The sequence below is a fragment of the Psammomys obesus genome, unplaced genomic scaffold (genome assembly GCF_907164565.1).
Source record: "Psammomys obesus unplaced genomic scaffold, mPsaObe1.curated_primary_1811, whole genome shotgun sequence".
Taxonomy (NCBI): Eukaryota; Metazoa; Chordata; class Mammalia; order Rodentia; family Muridae; genus Psammomys; species Psammomys obesus.
In genome coordinates, this window is record NW_026596396.1 from 2,139,444 (window position 1) to 2,155,313 (window position 15,870).

General features: G+C 41.2%; 3 pseudogenes; all 3 read right to left on the reverse strand.

Annotated features, from left to right (window-relative positions):
- Positions 1-921: 921 nt before the first annotated feature.
- Positions 922-6,781, reverse strand: LOC129669351 (lamina-associated polypeptide 2-like; annotated as a pseudogene).
- LOC129669330 (ubiquitin-conjugating enzyme E2 variant 1-like) lies at positions 2,250-2,676 on the reverse strand (annotated as a pseudogene).
- A 6,746-nt stretch (positions 6,782-13,527) lies between the features above and the next one.
- On the reverse strand, positions 13,528-15,587 carry LOC129669352 (tastin-like; annotated as a pseudogene).
- Between the last annotated feature and the right edge of the window lie 283 nt (positions 15,588-15,870).

The following is a 15,870-nucleotide window of genomic DNA, read 5'->3' on the forward strand; positions in this document are numbered from 1 at the left end:
TTGACTCCAAAATACTGGAAGCTAAATAAATAATACTGGAAGCTACCAACCCCAGCATGAAAACTGCATCGTGGTGTCCCTGTTTTAATTAACCCTTTGGTCTCTGCAAAGTCTAATATCTTCTAAGATTGCTTGCAGCTGAGGGAGGTACAGAGAAACTATAGCTGGACTCTTTCTCTACTATGAGTGTCAGTACCTCCATTGCCATTATAGATGTGGCTCTATCATTTATTGTTCTTCTTGTTGCCTTGTTATTGTTGCCTTGGCTAGTGGAGGCAAATTCCAACATGCCATCTTGTTATGTGAGGGAAAGCATTATTCGTTACTCTTACTCTCCACAACCTCTGCTGTTGTAGCTAAGAAACAACCTAAGTGTTTATCTATTAATGAATACATGTATAAAATATTCTCAGTGGAGTAATAATTGGCTTTAAAATGCACAAAATATGAAAGCCTGTTAGTTCTGGCAACATAGGTGAAACCACAGATCATGTGATGTGAAATAAATCAGAAACAAAAAAAGAACTAGATCACAATCTTATTCTTCTTTTTAACTGAAAGATTTATGAGTATTTAATGTGTGGCTTCACATTTACATCACCATGTTTTGCTTTATTTTTTAAATAAACAAAAAATGCATTTTTCCAAAAGTGAAATAAGATGTCCACTTTTTAAAAAAAAAAAGCTTGCAAAAAAGTTCCATAGTTAAAAATGTTTTCATATGGCACAATGTGATCTCCAAAGTCCAAAATATTGGAGTGATGTCCATGTATGCATCTCGTTTGCTTTTCAATGCAGCAGTAACTTTATTGAAGTGAAATCACCATTTTATTTCTTCATTCAACAAATGGACACAAATGTTTTTCTACACAGTAATTAATAACAGAAGAAGAAGAAGCTGAATGTGTCAAAGTGATTTCTTCAGTCAGATGTCTTAGGATCTTGAAGAAAATTAGACAAGGGATTTCCTTGGTTGGCTTACATAGCTTGATACACCAAAACCAAAAATGTCCTACAAGAACAAACCACAACATTTTTTGCAACACAATAAATTACCTTTATTTCGGTATGCATCCACATTTTTAACATTTAGTGGTCTTGAACAGAGTGGGGAAAGTGGCAATTAGCCAGGAGGCCAAGCCCACCAATCTGCAAACACAGAAATTCCCCAGGTCCCTGCTAAGGGTCTGAGGAAAAACACTGAAACTGAGTTCATAGGGCCAGGGCCTCTGTCAGGCTCCATATTCAGACCCGATGGGTGACCAGGATGATGAGAGCCCTGTTCAAACTTCTTCATTGTGTAAAAGCAAAGCAATTATGGGAAAAGGAACCACCTCAGAATGGTGTGCACCCAGGACTCTCTGCAAGGCCTTTCTCTAGGCAGAACCACCAATGATCCTGAGCACCGGCCAGTCTGAGTCATGCCATGACTGCTCTGTTCACCTTAAAACCTGAGCTCATGGGTTGATAGTAGCTGAAGGACCCCGACACTCCCTTTCCAGGGTGGTGGCAAGTGAGCATATGGTCCTGAGCTAATTGAGGGAAGTCAGGTGCTTCCAACCACATCTGATGGCTTTTGAATACCAAAAGTGTGGGGTGGTGATGGATAACAAGGAAGTTGAAGAGGGGCAAAGCAGCACCCCTTGGCAAAGGTGGGGAGTTGGGAATTCCTGTATTCCTCAACCACAGCCAATTTCAGAGGGTGGGGAGGGTTACAATCTAACCTTTGACCAAGGATGGGAGTAGAGGAGAGGGGATGATGGCTTGGATGGGGTGTCACCTATGACTTAAGAAAACAGGGTGCAGCCAAAGTGCCCCCAAGCCCAGCAGTAGTCCCATGGCTACCACTTGAAGCCTTCCTATCTACTTTAAGGGCCACCATGCAGCTGTGGTGAGAAAGCAGAGGCAGACCCAGGCCATGTGCCAGCAGCAGGTGACTGTGTGACTTGTCTTTTCACAGTTGCTTTAGCTGTGCTCACTGCTCCCAGAGGAAACCTATTTCAACTCACTTTCTTGATCCCAGAAGTTCAATGCAGCAGACAGCGGTTAAACTCAACAGAAGATGTTACACAGTACAACTTAAGTCTTTCAAACAGACAAGAAATTAGTATCACAACAGTGTCTCAGGATGAATTCTGAGTGGAGTTTCCTCCCAGTACTTTGAGGTCTATAGATGTATCTAGAAAATTTACTACTGTGGAAAATGAAGACTTAAGTTGGATGGGGAGGGGAGGTCAGGGCCTTGGTGACTAATTGCTGTAACACTGTTCTTCTGATGGCCGTGGCAGCTTCATGTTCTTTTTTGACATCATCATTAGTCAAAGTTCCTGTAGGATGACTTTCATGCTGTGGGAAATCTGCCACTTGGCCAGCACTGCCATAGCTCATGGATCCACCACTCCATTTGAACTATTTACACCACTCATTGACTTTTGTTACAAATCATACAGACAGGGGTGCTTCTGGGTATTTAGGTCCACATTCTATTTTAAGGCTGTATATTTTGTTTTCATAAATTGTTTTTGGAGGCCTAATTATCATTGTTGTCCATCTTGTGAGTGTCATGTCTTCATCCTCCTCTAGACCCCAGCTAGCTGTGCTATCACCTACTCCTTTCTGGCCATCTTCTAGCTCTTCCAATAGTCGGAAATTTCAAGGGACTTTTACTTCCGAGCTATCTTGCCTAGCAGTCCCTGGAAGCAAACAGCAACATTTTAATCTACATTGGAACATAAAGTCCCTTCTTTGTCTCTTCCAACTTGGCTTCTGCCAAGGGCACATACTTAGAATGTGTTTAGATGAGAATGATTCTTCCATTCTGAAGTCACTGGGCTCTTGCGGCCAGCCTGCAGCCCCTTTGATTGGTCTGCAGCAACTAGCACTAATTCTTATTGGCGTAGATGCTTATTGGGGTAGGAGAACATTTCCTTAAGAATATCTCTTTATACTCTTCTTTCCTCTGTTTTTTTCTCCCACTTCAGCATTCCTCAACGGTGTCTTTGGTGTTCTTCTCGTTTTGTCTGAAATTTTATTCTGAGTGGCAGAATAGAGGATGAATGTTTGAAATTTCCAGTCAACCTACTGACAACTAAGGATTTGTTGCTTGAAGCCTTTTTAGTTTCAACTATGGAAGTAATCACCTCGCCATCTATATGAAAATGTTGTGAAGTTTTCACCCTTATTCTTGGAGTTCTTCTTGACCCTCTTGTAGACTCCCTAGTTAATGCCTACAGGTTTGCCTTTTGAAGATCCACTTGTCCATTCAGTCTCAGTTATTCCGGCTTCTGGGTAGCTCTGGCCGTGCTCTATTCTTCCATGCTTGAGTGTTACTGGAATCTTTGCTCTGTGCTTTACTGGCTCTCTTTTCTCAAGCTTATGCTCTATTTTAGAGTCTTCGTCATTATCACTGTGTCTGTCAGAGTCGTTACTTCCATTCTGTCTTGTATTACCTGAAGGAGAAACTATTGAAAGAGGAGTAGAAGATCTTGATTCTGTTCCCTGATCCCTCAGTTTCAACAGCTGTTCCCTCATACAGCTTCTGGTTGTTCCCACAATGGATCACGATTCATCACGTATTTCACAAGCTAATCCAGAAGGTCTTCATTAGAGAACTCCATCACATCTAGGTCATTCTTATCTTCTAGTATGGTTTAACAGTTTTCTCTATGGCTTTTTATGTTCTTCAACTGGGTCTTTCCACCCAGTTATTGGAGTCTTTCCTCTTGTCTCACGGTTTTTGTTTTGTTTTTCTCGATGCAAACCCATCATGGCATCTTTCTTCCTCTTCTCTTTCAATCCTTCTGCTCACAATCTTATTCTTATGTTGTACATAAAAAAAAACCCTGGTCTCAGAAATTAAGAGTTGTAGTTATTTTAAATTTTTTTGTCCAAATTCCCTTATTTGTTTCATATTGGAGAGTGAATGTTTTTAATGCTTGAATTGTCTGTTCAGATTGTGGGTTTTATTGCTTTTTAGTATGGTGTGTGTGTGTGTGTGTATTTCTGTGTATGTGTGTTCCTGTACTTGTGTCTGTAAGGGAGACATAGTATATTTAGTAGTAATAACTGTGATAATTATTCTTTTAGTGTTAATATTATGTGTATTTAGCTAAGAGTTGATTAGATTCAACATTTTTTTGTTGAAAAGTAGTTGGAAAGGTTTCCGTCCCCCCCCAGCATAATTGTTTTTTCCCTCTTCTTAATTTATGATAATGTTTAAAAGTAAAGTGTGTCTTATTGTTAGTCCTCCCAGTATAATTCAATACTCAAAGTGTTTATTATATTTAAATGCATTCATAGTGTAAGTACATGTGAGTTCTTTCCTGTGTGTGTGTTTGCTTGCTCTCTGCTGTGCATGTGTGCTTGTGTACATGCTTATGTGTGTGTCTGTGCATGCATATATATGTATGTATGTATGTATGTACATACTTTCTCATGCCATGGAATGAGAGTGAAGGTCTGAAGACAACTTACAGCTTGTGGAAGTTGGTTATCATCTTTACCATGTGAGTCCCAGGGGTAACAGTCAGGTCATCAGACTAGATAGCGGGTGCCTTAAAATTGTAGGAATTTTATCATCAAGAATTCAATTTATCTTGGTGAACATTCTAAGAATTCTTAAAAACTGGTGTGTGTTCTTATGTTCTGGGTAAAGTGTCCTATATATTTCAATTAAATGCCTTTGGTCTATAGTGTTCCATTGCTCTATAACATTGATTTTTTTCCAGTTAGTAAGTCTAGTTGTTGAAAATGATACTGAAGTTTCCCCACTATGTTTATGAATTAATAATTAGTCCTTTTAGTTCTATCAATTTATTTTCTTCATGTGTTTGAAGTTCTGTCCTTTGTGCATATATGCATAGGATTATTGTACCTCATTAATGGGTTCTTTCTTCCTTCCTTCTAGTAACTTTTACAATGATTTTTACTATGTAGGAGCCAAGCTGCTCCATTTTTTCTTTTGATTGATACATTCATGCTATATGTTTTTATTCTATTACCTACTCCCTACCTTATTCTTTAAATATCAAATGTGTTTCTCACACACAGCACATAATGTGGTCACTTTAAAATCAATACTGCTGGCTCTTTCCATTGATCTATTTATAGCATTTTATTAAAAGAAATGATTAATGTGTTATTACTGAAGTTGACATGTTGAAATGTTATTTGGAACTAGACTCATTAGAGGAGTAATAAATGTTGAAGGCGATCTAAGGTTGAGCCTTAATTTGAGAGGATTAGAGTCTTAATGAGAGAATACTGTCTGTCTCCTGTTCCCATCCCGAGGGAGATGTGTGAGAGATCACAGCAACAAAGTGACTATCTGTAAGATAGTGTGGTGGGTTTGAATAAAGATGGCTCCCATAGACCCTTAGGGAATGGCACTATTAGAAGTATAGCCTTACTGAAGTAGGTGTGGCCTTGTTTGAGGAGTATGGGCAAGCTAAGGTCTAAGATGTTCAAGGTATGCTTAGAGTGGCACACAGTCTTCTGCTCCTGCCTGTGGATCACAATGTAGAACTCTCTGCTCCTTCTTTAGCACCATGTCTGCCTAAACACTTCCATGCTTCCCAAAATGACAATGATGGACCAAACATCTGAAACTGTAAGCCAGCCCCAGTTAAATGTTCTTTATGAGAATTGCAGTGGTCGTGGTGTCCCTTAACAGCAATAGAAACCCTAAGACAAATAGGAAGACAGGTAACTTCATCTTTGAATTAGATCTTCCAGAATGTGAGAATATAATTATCTGTTTCTTAAGACATCCAGTGTATGATAGGTTTATGGAATGTTAAGCCAAGTAATACCATTTGGTAAGACTGGTTCTTCCATTTTATTATTTGGTGGTTTTATTGTTATGGTTTGTATATATTTATGGGACTCAGCATGATAATTTAATCCCTGCATATGTATAATGATCAAATTGGAATAGTTAACATTTCTATTTTTTTTTATACATTTGAAGTACTTTTTCCATGGTGCTGGTTATGGCACCTAAGGTCTTGTGCATGCTTGGTAAGGGTTTATCCCTAAGCTATAGTGAAAGCCTCTAAATTTTTAACACATACTAAATATAAATATATAAATGCAGTGTATAGTGTGATATTTCAGTATTTCAGTATCTGCATTGTTGATATCTGGCTATGCCCTATTCTAAGTTACTCCATCATGGCTTTTCAGACCTGCTCCAGGAAATTTTATTTTACAAGTGACTTTTTACTCCATCTTGAAGGAGAAGGATAACTGCAGGCTCTGGGTGGACCCAGAAACTGTATCACTGGTCAGACAACCACCCATCCAGAACAGACTGGAAAATAACTTGTGCCTGGGAGTTGAAAGGGAGGAACCCTTAAAGTTTATTGTGTAGAATTAAGACCAAAAGGGCACATACATATTATTATCAAGGAAATTGGGATCAAGAACTAATAAGACATGCCAGACAAAGGAATTGTAATTTCCTCATGCAGACTTCATAAAGTGATGGATACCCAATATTGCAATGACATGGATACATACCAACCTATCTCCTGAGACCTAATGTGTATATCAAGAACCATGGATGCCCCAACTCTTTCTGGAGAGTCTTCTTGGCTTTGTCTCCTGCTATTGACGCTGACTATTGGACTGCCTGCTTGTTTACCTCTTTGAACCTGGCTCAGCATTTACTGCTCTTGACCAGTTTCAGGCCAGGTTTGAACTTTTCACTTGAAGCTGAAGTCTGCAGTTTGTGCTCATACTAACTGCTCAGCTGCTCCTTCCTTGTACCTGTCTGGTTCATTATCTCATCAATGCAGACTATTCTTCAGTTCACTTCTGAAACCTCTGGAACTCTGATGCAGCCTCGTTAATGTCTATTTATTCTTTAACTAACCTGTATGCACACTCACTAACATGCATGTGCGTGCACACACACAGCCACACACACACACACACACACACACACACACACACACACACACACACTCACTACTGTGTGATGTGTAATATGAGGGCTACTATTAATAGAATCTGCCTCTCACCTTGGTCACACTGCTAAGATAGGCAGATTACATCCAGATTATATAACAAGTTGTTGTCATCGAAACTGTTCAACTTTGTGAATTTATTGTTGTTGTTGTTAAACCCTGACTGTGTGGAAAGACACAAACATGCTAGTCTATGTTTCTGACATAGCAAGCTCATAACATTTTTGCTTTCTGAAGCCTTACAATGAGGGGGTTCAATGTTGAATTCTTAGTTTGCTCAATCCACATTGTACATGTCTATGTTTTGGGCTATGGTTGTATTTTTTAATTTGTTATTTATTCAGACACTTTAGCTTCATACTCTTTGAAAACTTCGTAAAATACAAGACAGAATGAGAAGAGGGCAGGGAATGAAACTAGTGCTGCTTTCCACCATCATATTCTTTATCCTTGCTGCTGACTTTGACTTTGACTTTTGCTAGGCCTTGCTGACATTCATATGCATGTGTCAGCACCAGTTCATGTTTTCTGACTCTTTGGAACTGCCACTGTGATCAGTAGAAATTACACTTGTAACAAGTTTAGTTTCAAACCAGTGAGGTGCCTATTTAACATCTCAAAGTAGACCTGGCCACTAGGTTCTTCCAGCATTCCTCACTGCCTACCCTTTACAGGGCATGGCTGGCACAAACTGCCCCCTACCCTAAATTTTCTAGCCCAGGGGCTGCCCTTCCCCCAGAGTCTCTTCCCTATATAATCCAGACATTTTTGTTACCCTCCTATTTTTGAACCTTTGGCCTCCTGGCTGCTACCCCTAGTTCCTTTTTCTCCCTCCTTCACTTTCACTCCCTTCCACCTCACCACCTGCTTCAGGGTCATGACTGCCTTGGACTCTCCCAGATGTGCCTGCCTCTGGCTATGCCTCTTCCTTTTATATACAATAAACATTCTCCTCCACCACATCTAGGAGCAGTCGTGTCCTTTCCTTTCCTCTTATTTCTCTTTTTCATTCAGTAGTGACCACTACTGAAAGGGGGTAAAGGGAGTGAATGCATATACAATAGCACTATCCCTTCTAATAGTTATCAGGAGTAGGAAGAATTTCTATTTCAAACTGGGTTTTGCTGACATCACAATTTGGGGGTGGGAGGTATTATAGAAATGGAGTGTCAACCAGCACTGTCTTTAACCACCTATTTTGCCTTATTGTTAGCAAATGTGGGTGGAACTTCAGCTATACAGTGGGCTCCATTGACACTGTGCCAGAGTAGAAAGCAGAATGGAAACTATCAGCAGCTCTCACTGTTTCACTATACTTTTTCAATGCAGGATCCATATTGCAGAAGTTGAACCCAAGGTTCAGGGAGTTTCTGAAAGATGTCTATGATCTCCTATTTTCAGTGCTACATATCTACTTTATCTGAATGATGTTCTTCCTCAAAGTTTCCTTTTCTTTCCTAAGTCTTGTATTCCTCCTCTAGTTAATGCTGGTTTTTAGAGACCATTTGTCTTAGGACCTAGAAAGGAAACCCAGAACCTATTTTCTTACATTTATCTTTTTGGCATAACATCACAGTTTTGCCAGAATCTTTATCCTACTGATCTCACAGGATTCTGGGCTTTGCAGTCTAGATTGTTTTGAATCTTGTTCAAAGAAGAACTAGTGTGTTGTCTAGAATATATGGTCGAGACTTTTCTTGCAGCCCAGTTATATCGTAACAATAATGCTTATGATCCAGATGCTAAGAATGTCATAATTAACAGCAATGCACAGCCACTTTTCTCTTGAAATTAGCATCTTTTCATTCTATGCAGGAAATAAATTAACAAAAGCATGAAATGTATAATTTATGTGTTCACAATTAGCACCAAAATTGAAAGATAAAGGGAAGGTTAATTGATAAAGAATTGAATACCATAGTGAAAGCCTGTGGCTTTAAGAATATTGGGAGATTTAGTATGACTGGGTAAGGGTTTTGGTATGGTAGAGAGCTATTAGGAAGTAATAAAGTGGAATCTATTTACACAAGCAGACTAAGAAGTCTATCAATCTGACAGTGCACTATTTGTATTCCTAGCTGCCCCTGCAGCTGCAGCAACTTTATCAGCAGTGTTACTTCTCTCTCTACATGAACTAAAAAGCATAATAGCATTTTGAATGACATTTTCCTTAAAACTTTAAGACAAATCAATAATGTGAAAATAGTGATTCACTACTGAGACAGCCCTCAAAATCAGAAGACAGTCATGCTTCTAACAATGCTCTTCAATGTTGGTAAGTAACATATATGAGCAAAAAATGGATATGAGCTATACATCAATTGGTTGTGACTGCCTTTTTTTCCAATTTAATTTTTTTCTTTATTAATTACACTTTATTCACTTTGTATCCCCTTGTGGTTCTCTCCCTCTTCCCATCCCGTCCCAATCCCTCCCTTCCTCCACTCTCTGCATGCATGCCCCTCCCCAAGTCCACTGGTAGGGGAGGACTTCTTTTCCTTCCTTCTGATCCTAGTCAATTAGGTCTCATCAGGAGTGGCTGCATTGTCTTCTTCTGTGGCCTGGTAATGCTGCTTCTGCCTTTTTTTTTTTTTAACATGGTGCACTCTCTTGCTCGCTGAGGCTTGGCTGTGAATGAGACGCAAGTATATGTTATGAAAGTGTACTCATAAAAAATTTTTTTTGGTAGTTTACCTACTAGCTTGCAATTCATTACAAAGGGACTCAAAGTATAGAGGCATTTTAAAACCCAATATAGAGTACGTAATGCATATATATTTCTAAGTCTGTTCTATATTTTAGAGACTCATCAGTGTGTATCTAGAGATCTAAGAAGTCAGGGAAGAATGTACTAAGAAATGAATAAAAACATCGAGAAACCATATTTTTTTAAAACAGGAAAGAAAACAGGCAAATGGTGGAGCATAATTACTGTTACTCTGTAACAAAAGAGCTTTGACTGGGGAAAAATACCCTATATGGGTCTTAAGTTTGTCATTTATAAAATTAGGATAACACTCTTTTCTTTGAAGTCTTCCCTGAGAACTGAAAAAAAGAAAGAACACATATAAAGTACTTCATGAACAATTGGGTATAGTTTCTTTCTACCTGTGTGTCTTACCTCTTTTTTCTCAGAACCTTTCATCTGCAAGAAATAAGATATCATTTCCATGTTAAAGACAAGTTTACTTTCTAATCATCTGGCTCTTTGGAGAGTTGTGTCTTCATGTGGACCAATGTGTGTCTTGTGTTCACAGATTCTTCTGCCTTTTGAATCCATTAAAGCCCCACTTTGAAATTTTTAAAAGCCAAATAACTAATTAAAAGTTTTCATTATATGAATCATGCTATGTCCCTAAGCTTTCTTCTCTCTCGTAAGCATTCTTTTCCTACTCCTGTGTGTATATACAAAATAGCATCTTAGGGAACATTTTGTCTTAGAACCTCGAAAGGTATCCTGCACCTCTCTTCTGATATATATTCTTTTGTTATATAACAAATACTCCTGTATTTGTTAATGCCTGATTGAGAAGTTTCTCTGGGGAAGGTGTGCCTGAATAGAGGGAGTTGGGAATTTGGCAGGTTCTCTTCAGTGTTATTTTGATACGGAGCTGTCCCTTTCAATAGGAGGAGCTATTTGGTTATTTCCCTCGAGAGATGCTGAATGTGTCTGCTGTCAAATAATCAAGCAAAAATTAGCTTATTTTTTTTTTTATTTTATTTGTTTCATCAGACTGACTGAGGTAGGAGAAATGCAAAGTACTTACTTGTTCAGGAACTAGTTTTATCTGGTTTATTGGATGATCCTAGATCCAGAACATTTTTATCTCTGAGTGAGGTCCTATGACTTGGAATACCAATCCTAGACCTGGTATGTGATACCTTGAACTATTCTGAGAGATGGGGATGTTTTCTATGAAAGGGTTCTGGGGCTGGGAGTAGCTATATTAACATTAGAAACATTAACATTTTAATTTGTGTTTAATTAATTAATTAGTATTATTTAACTTTTAAAGAATTTGATTTTAAGGATACCATGATTTACTTTTTAAAGTGTTAAGTATAGGTCACCTGTAGATGAAGCAAAAGCCACAGGAATGATGCAGTTCACTAAAGTGGTAGAAATGCTGCTTAATATTTTAGTGCATACTGAGAAGAACTGGCATAATTACTGAGGGACTAGACAAAGAAAAATGAGTTCAATTTCTAGTCACCAGATACTCCATAGTTGCATAATAGAATTTTCATAACACTTGATACACTAATGTCACAAGACACAGAGAAAAATAAATTTATAGCAACTTGATTGAAGAATGACTTTTCCTGTCAGTGTCAATGGAAATATTAATTTAAATTTGACAGATAAGCCTACTGCATTTCATTCAGTATAAGGGAAACTCTATTTGAAAAGACCAAGGAAATGAAGCTCTTCCATTGGATGATCTCACAACCTAGTGAGGAGGAAATCACTAACCGAAATGCAATAAGAACTATTTGTGCTGAAATTGAACTTTATACAAACTGAAGTGGCAAAAGAGAAAGGAGACAGCAAAACACATTGAGAACGAGTAGTTAAATCAAAAAAGGAAAGGAAATACAGCCAATTATGAATGGAGAACTGAGCCAGGAATAGTGGTGCATGCCTTTAATCCCAGTACTTGGGAGGCAGAGGCAGGTGGATCTCCTCTGTGAGTTTGAGGCTAGCCTGGTCTACAAAGACAGTCCAAGACAGCCAAGGCTACACATAGAAAACCTGTCACAAAAAAAGAACCAACCAAACAAAATGCACCCAAAATAGAGAACTGTGTAAATAGTTTGCACCTGTAAGTAAAGGTACACACGTGCATGTGTGGAGGGACCCATGGAGGTTGGAGTAAAACTACTTCAAGTGTCACCCTCAGAAATGCTCCAACCTCCTTTGACAGAAGACCTCTAATATATAGGCTTGGAGCTCATCAATTAGACTGGACTGGCTGGTCAGTGTACCCCAGGAATTTTCCTATCTTCATGTCCCTAGTGCTGGGAATACAAGTGTGGGTCACTAGATCAGGAATGGGTTCTAGGGATTTAGCTCAGATCCTCATGCTCTTTTTTTTCCAGCATTTTTTTTTCTTTTTTATAGTTATTGCAATTTATTTACTTTTATCCCAGCTGTAGCCCTTTCCCTCATCTTCCCCTTCAAATCCTGCCCCCCTCTCTCTTTTCTTTCCTTGCCCCTGCCACAGTGCACTGATAGGGGAGATCCTTCTCCCCTTCCATCTGACCCTAGCCTATCAGTTCTCATCAGAACTGGTTGCATTGTCCTCCTCTGTAGCCTAGTAAGGCTGCTCCCCCCTCAGGGGGAGGTGATCAAAGAACCAGCCACTGAGTTCATGTCAGAGAAAGTCCCAGTTCTCCTGACCAGGGAACCCACTTGGACACTGAGCTGCCATGGGGTACATCTGTGCAGGAGTTCTAGCTTATCTCCATGAATAGTACTTGGTTGGAGTATCAGTCTCAGAAAAATCCCACCAGCCCAGATTTTTTGGTTAGGTTGCTCTCTTTGTGGAGCTTCTACCCCCCCCCCCGAAATTTTTCTGTCTCCACATCTTTTGTAAGATTTTTGCACTTTGCCCAATGTTTAGGTATGAGTCTCAGCATCTGCTTTGATACCCTGCAGGGTAAAGTATTTCAGAGTCACCTTGTTCCCTTTTTCTCCCTTTTCTGATGTCCATCCCCTTTGCCTTTCTGAATGAGGATTGAGCGTCTTACCCAGGGTCCTTCTTGATTAGCTTCTTTAGGTGTACAGATTTGAGTATGTTTATCTTATTTTATATGTCTAATATCTACTTATAAGTGAGAATAGACCATGTGTGTCTTTCTGCTTTTGGGATATCTGACTCAGGAAGATCTTTTCTAGTTCCCACCATTTGCCTGCAAATTTTATGATTTCTTTGTTTTTGATTGCCGAGTAGAATTCCATTGTGTAAATGTACCACAATTTCTGTATCCATTCCTCAACTGAGGGACATCTGTGTTGTTTTCAGCTTCTGATAATTACAAATAAAGTTGTTATGTGCATGGTTGAACAAATATCCTTGTTGTGTACTTGAGCATCTTTTGGATATATGCCTAGGAGTGGTGTAGCTTGATCTTGAGGTAGCACTATTCCTAATTGTCTGAGAAAGGGTCAGATTGATTTCTAGAGTGGTTGTACAAGTTTACATTCCCACCAGCAATGGAGGATGGTTCCCCTTTCTCCACATCTTCTCCAGCATATGCTGTCACTTCAGTTTTTGATCTTAGCCATTATAATAGTGTAAGGTGAAATCTCAGGGTTGTTTTGATTTACAATTCCCTGATGTTTAAGGATGTTGAGCATTTAAGTGTTTCTCTCCCATTCTATATTCCTTTACAGAGAATTCTCTGTGTAGCTGTGTAGCCCATTATTTTAGAACTTACAGTAACTTTATTAAAGGATAAAAGGGTATTGGCTCCCAGACCAATGGGCAGATCAACAATAAATAAGGTTAACAGGAGGGGCGAGTGCAGCAGAGCAGAAGCCTGGTGGAGGCCACAATCATAATGGAGAGTCCTGTGGGAGCACGGAACCAACTGGAACGAAACACAGGGCATCCTGCCATTCAAGCGTCGTGGCCACAGGGCTGGTGCAGACCCAGGTGGGCCCCGGAGGTGGAGTTCGGCTAGTGTAGAAGACACAGTCTTCATCCAGGCAAGAGATGATTTGAGGTGCTGCCCCAGAGCCAGGGATCGAGGGGCCAGACTACTGGGGCCTGAATGGCCTGTTGGGGACCTCAAAGCCTGCAGTGAGCAAGAGGGGGACTGGCACAGAGTGGGCTTTGTGACGAGAAGGTCAAGCTGGTGGTTTCTGGAGACCCCTGACTACAGCAGGCTTGTGGGCTAGACCCTGGGTTCCTAGCTTCCACAGCACAGGCTGCCAATGCTCCCAGCTCTACCCTAGGGCAGTTCTCAGGGGGCCCAGACTGTCCCTGGCAACTAGGCAGAAGGGATCCAGGCAGTGCTGGAAGGCAAGGCTCTGGCGGCTGTGGCCCAGCTCTCCCGCATGGTCCTGGGGTCTTCGGTTTTGTGGAGGAGCAGTCCTGAGACACCTGAGCCTAATCCCCAGGGCAGGCCTGCGGCTCCGTATGCTCTTCTGCAAGGAGGAGCTCTGTCACACCAGAGGGTTTTGACAATCCAAGAAGAGAAGTTCCAGAGTTGTGTCCTGGAGCGCTCAGAGTTCTAAAATCTTCAGCCACCAGGGGCTGAAGTTCAGTCCTATCTGGAGCAGAGCAGCCATTCAGAAGGGCACATTTGTCTACTGGTAGCCCCTCTACCTCCTGTCGCAAGAGCTGCTGCAGAATGCTGATCCGCTGTATCTTTAGCTCCTGCTGGTCGGGGATACTATTGGGGTGAGGTCCAGAGGTGCTTTCCCAGATCCCTTCTGCAGTGCGATGCAGCTCTTCTGGTCAAACAACCTTATAGCAATCTGCTCCCAGGGCAGGGCAAGCTCTTCAGGGGAAGGCTGAAGGGAGAGGCTACTGAGACGCTGGGTCTGTTGAACTCTGGGTACCGATCGGAGGGGTGTGAGCTGGGTTTGGGTTTTTGATCGAAGTGTGAAAACGATTCAAGGATGAATATGAGGTCCTGGCATGCGTCAGACTCTGCCTTAATGGTACTCTTTGAGCCAGACCCCGAACGCCTCTTCCATTTTCATCTGAGTGAGGGACAGCCTCGTGTTCTCCTTCGAGGGGTATGGGAACAGGCTCAACTGGGGTCTCTGGGAGCAGTCCTGAGGCCTGGCTTGCTGGAGTCCTGCTGCTCTCCTCCCGCCCCCCCCCCCCCCCCCGCCAACATGTCTCTCTTCTCAGCTTCTGTAAACTGGAGCGGGTGGAGGGGTGGAAGGAGGAGCCTGAAGGTGGATTCGAAGACTCGAAACTCTGTGGGCAAAAAGTGCTGTCGCAGGGTCCTGGTCCCTCCAGCCTTGAGAAGCACGAAGCCCTAGCAGGATCCAGCTGATGGAGGGGGTCATAGAAGCCATGTAGGCAAAACACTGAGCACTCTGGTTCCTCTGGATGGTGCCTCCCTTGCTCCCTGGAACTAGTACTCTCTGAGCCAGACTGGACCAGAACCCCAGGGGACAGCTCTTCACCCTCTTATCTGATAGGATAGTGGCCAGGGCTGCAAGGTCAGCAACAAACTCTATAGCCCCTGTGGCCTTTGTCTCGGAATGGTTCACAAGCCCCACATTTGATCACCCAAAGCTAAGCTTGAGTTCCTCCAAAGTGTTCCGGGACTGAGTGATCCCCAATCTTTGTGATTTTTTTTGTCTGGTGCAAGGTTTTCGGTCTGAAGCCTGCTGTGTCATTGAGCGGATATTGAGTACCTAGTGGTGGCTTCCTTGGATCTTGGTTCTCCTGGTCCAGAAAGGATGCCTTGACCAAAGAAAAATCTGAGCATCTTTGAGAAGAGTACTGGAATCTTGCTAGGGGTGGGAGTTATTCCTCGGAGGTGGGGATCCTTCCAGGTTTGGAGGGTAGTCATGACGGCTTTCCAGGAGCCCCTCGGGGTCACCTCTATTTTCTTAGCTTTTTCGCCAATTTTCTGGATTTCTGCTGCTGCTTGCTTCCCCAGTTTTGTATCCCATTTTTAATTGGATTATTTGATTTGTTGATGTTCATTTTCTTGAGTTCATTATGTATTCTGGATATTAACCCTCTCTCACATATAGGGCTGGTGAAGATCCTTTCCCAGTCTGTAGCCTGTCGTTTTGTCCTGAAGACAGTGTCCTTTGCTTTTCCAGAAGCTTTTCAGTTTCATGAGGTCTAATTTATTGATTGTTGATCTTATTGATTGTTGACTGCGCTTTTGGTGTTCTGTTCAGAAAACTGTCTCCTGTGCCAAT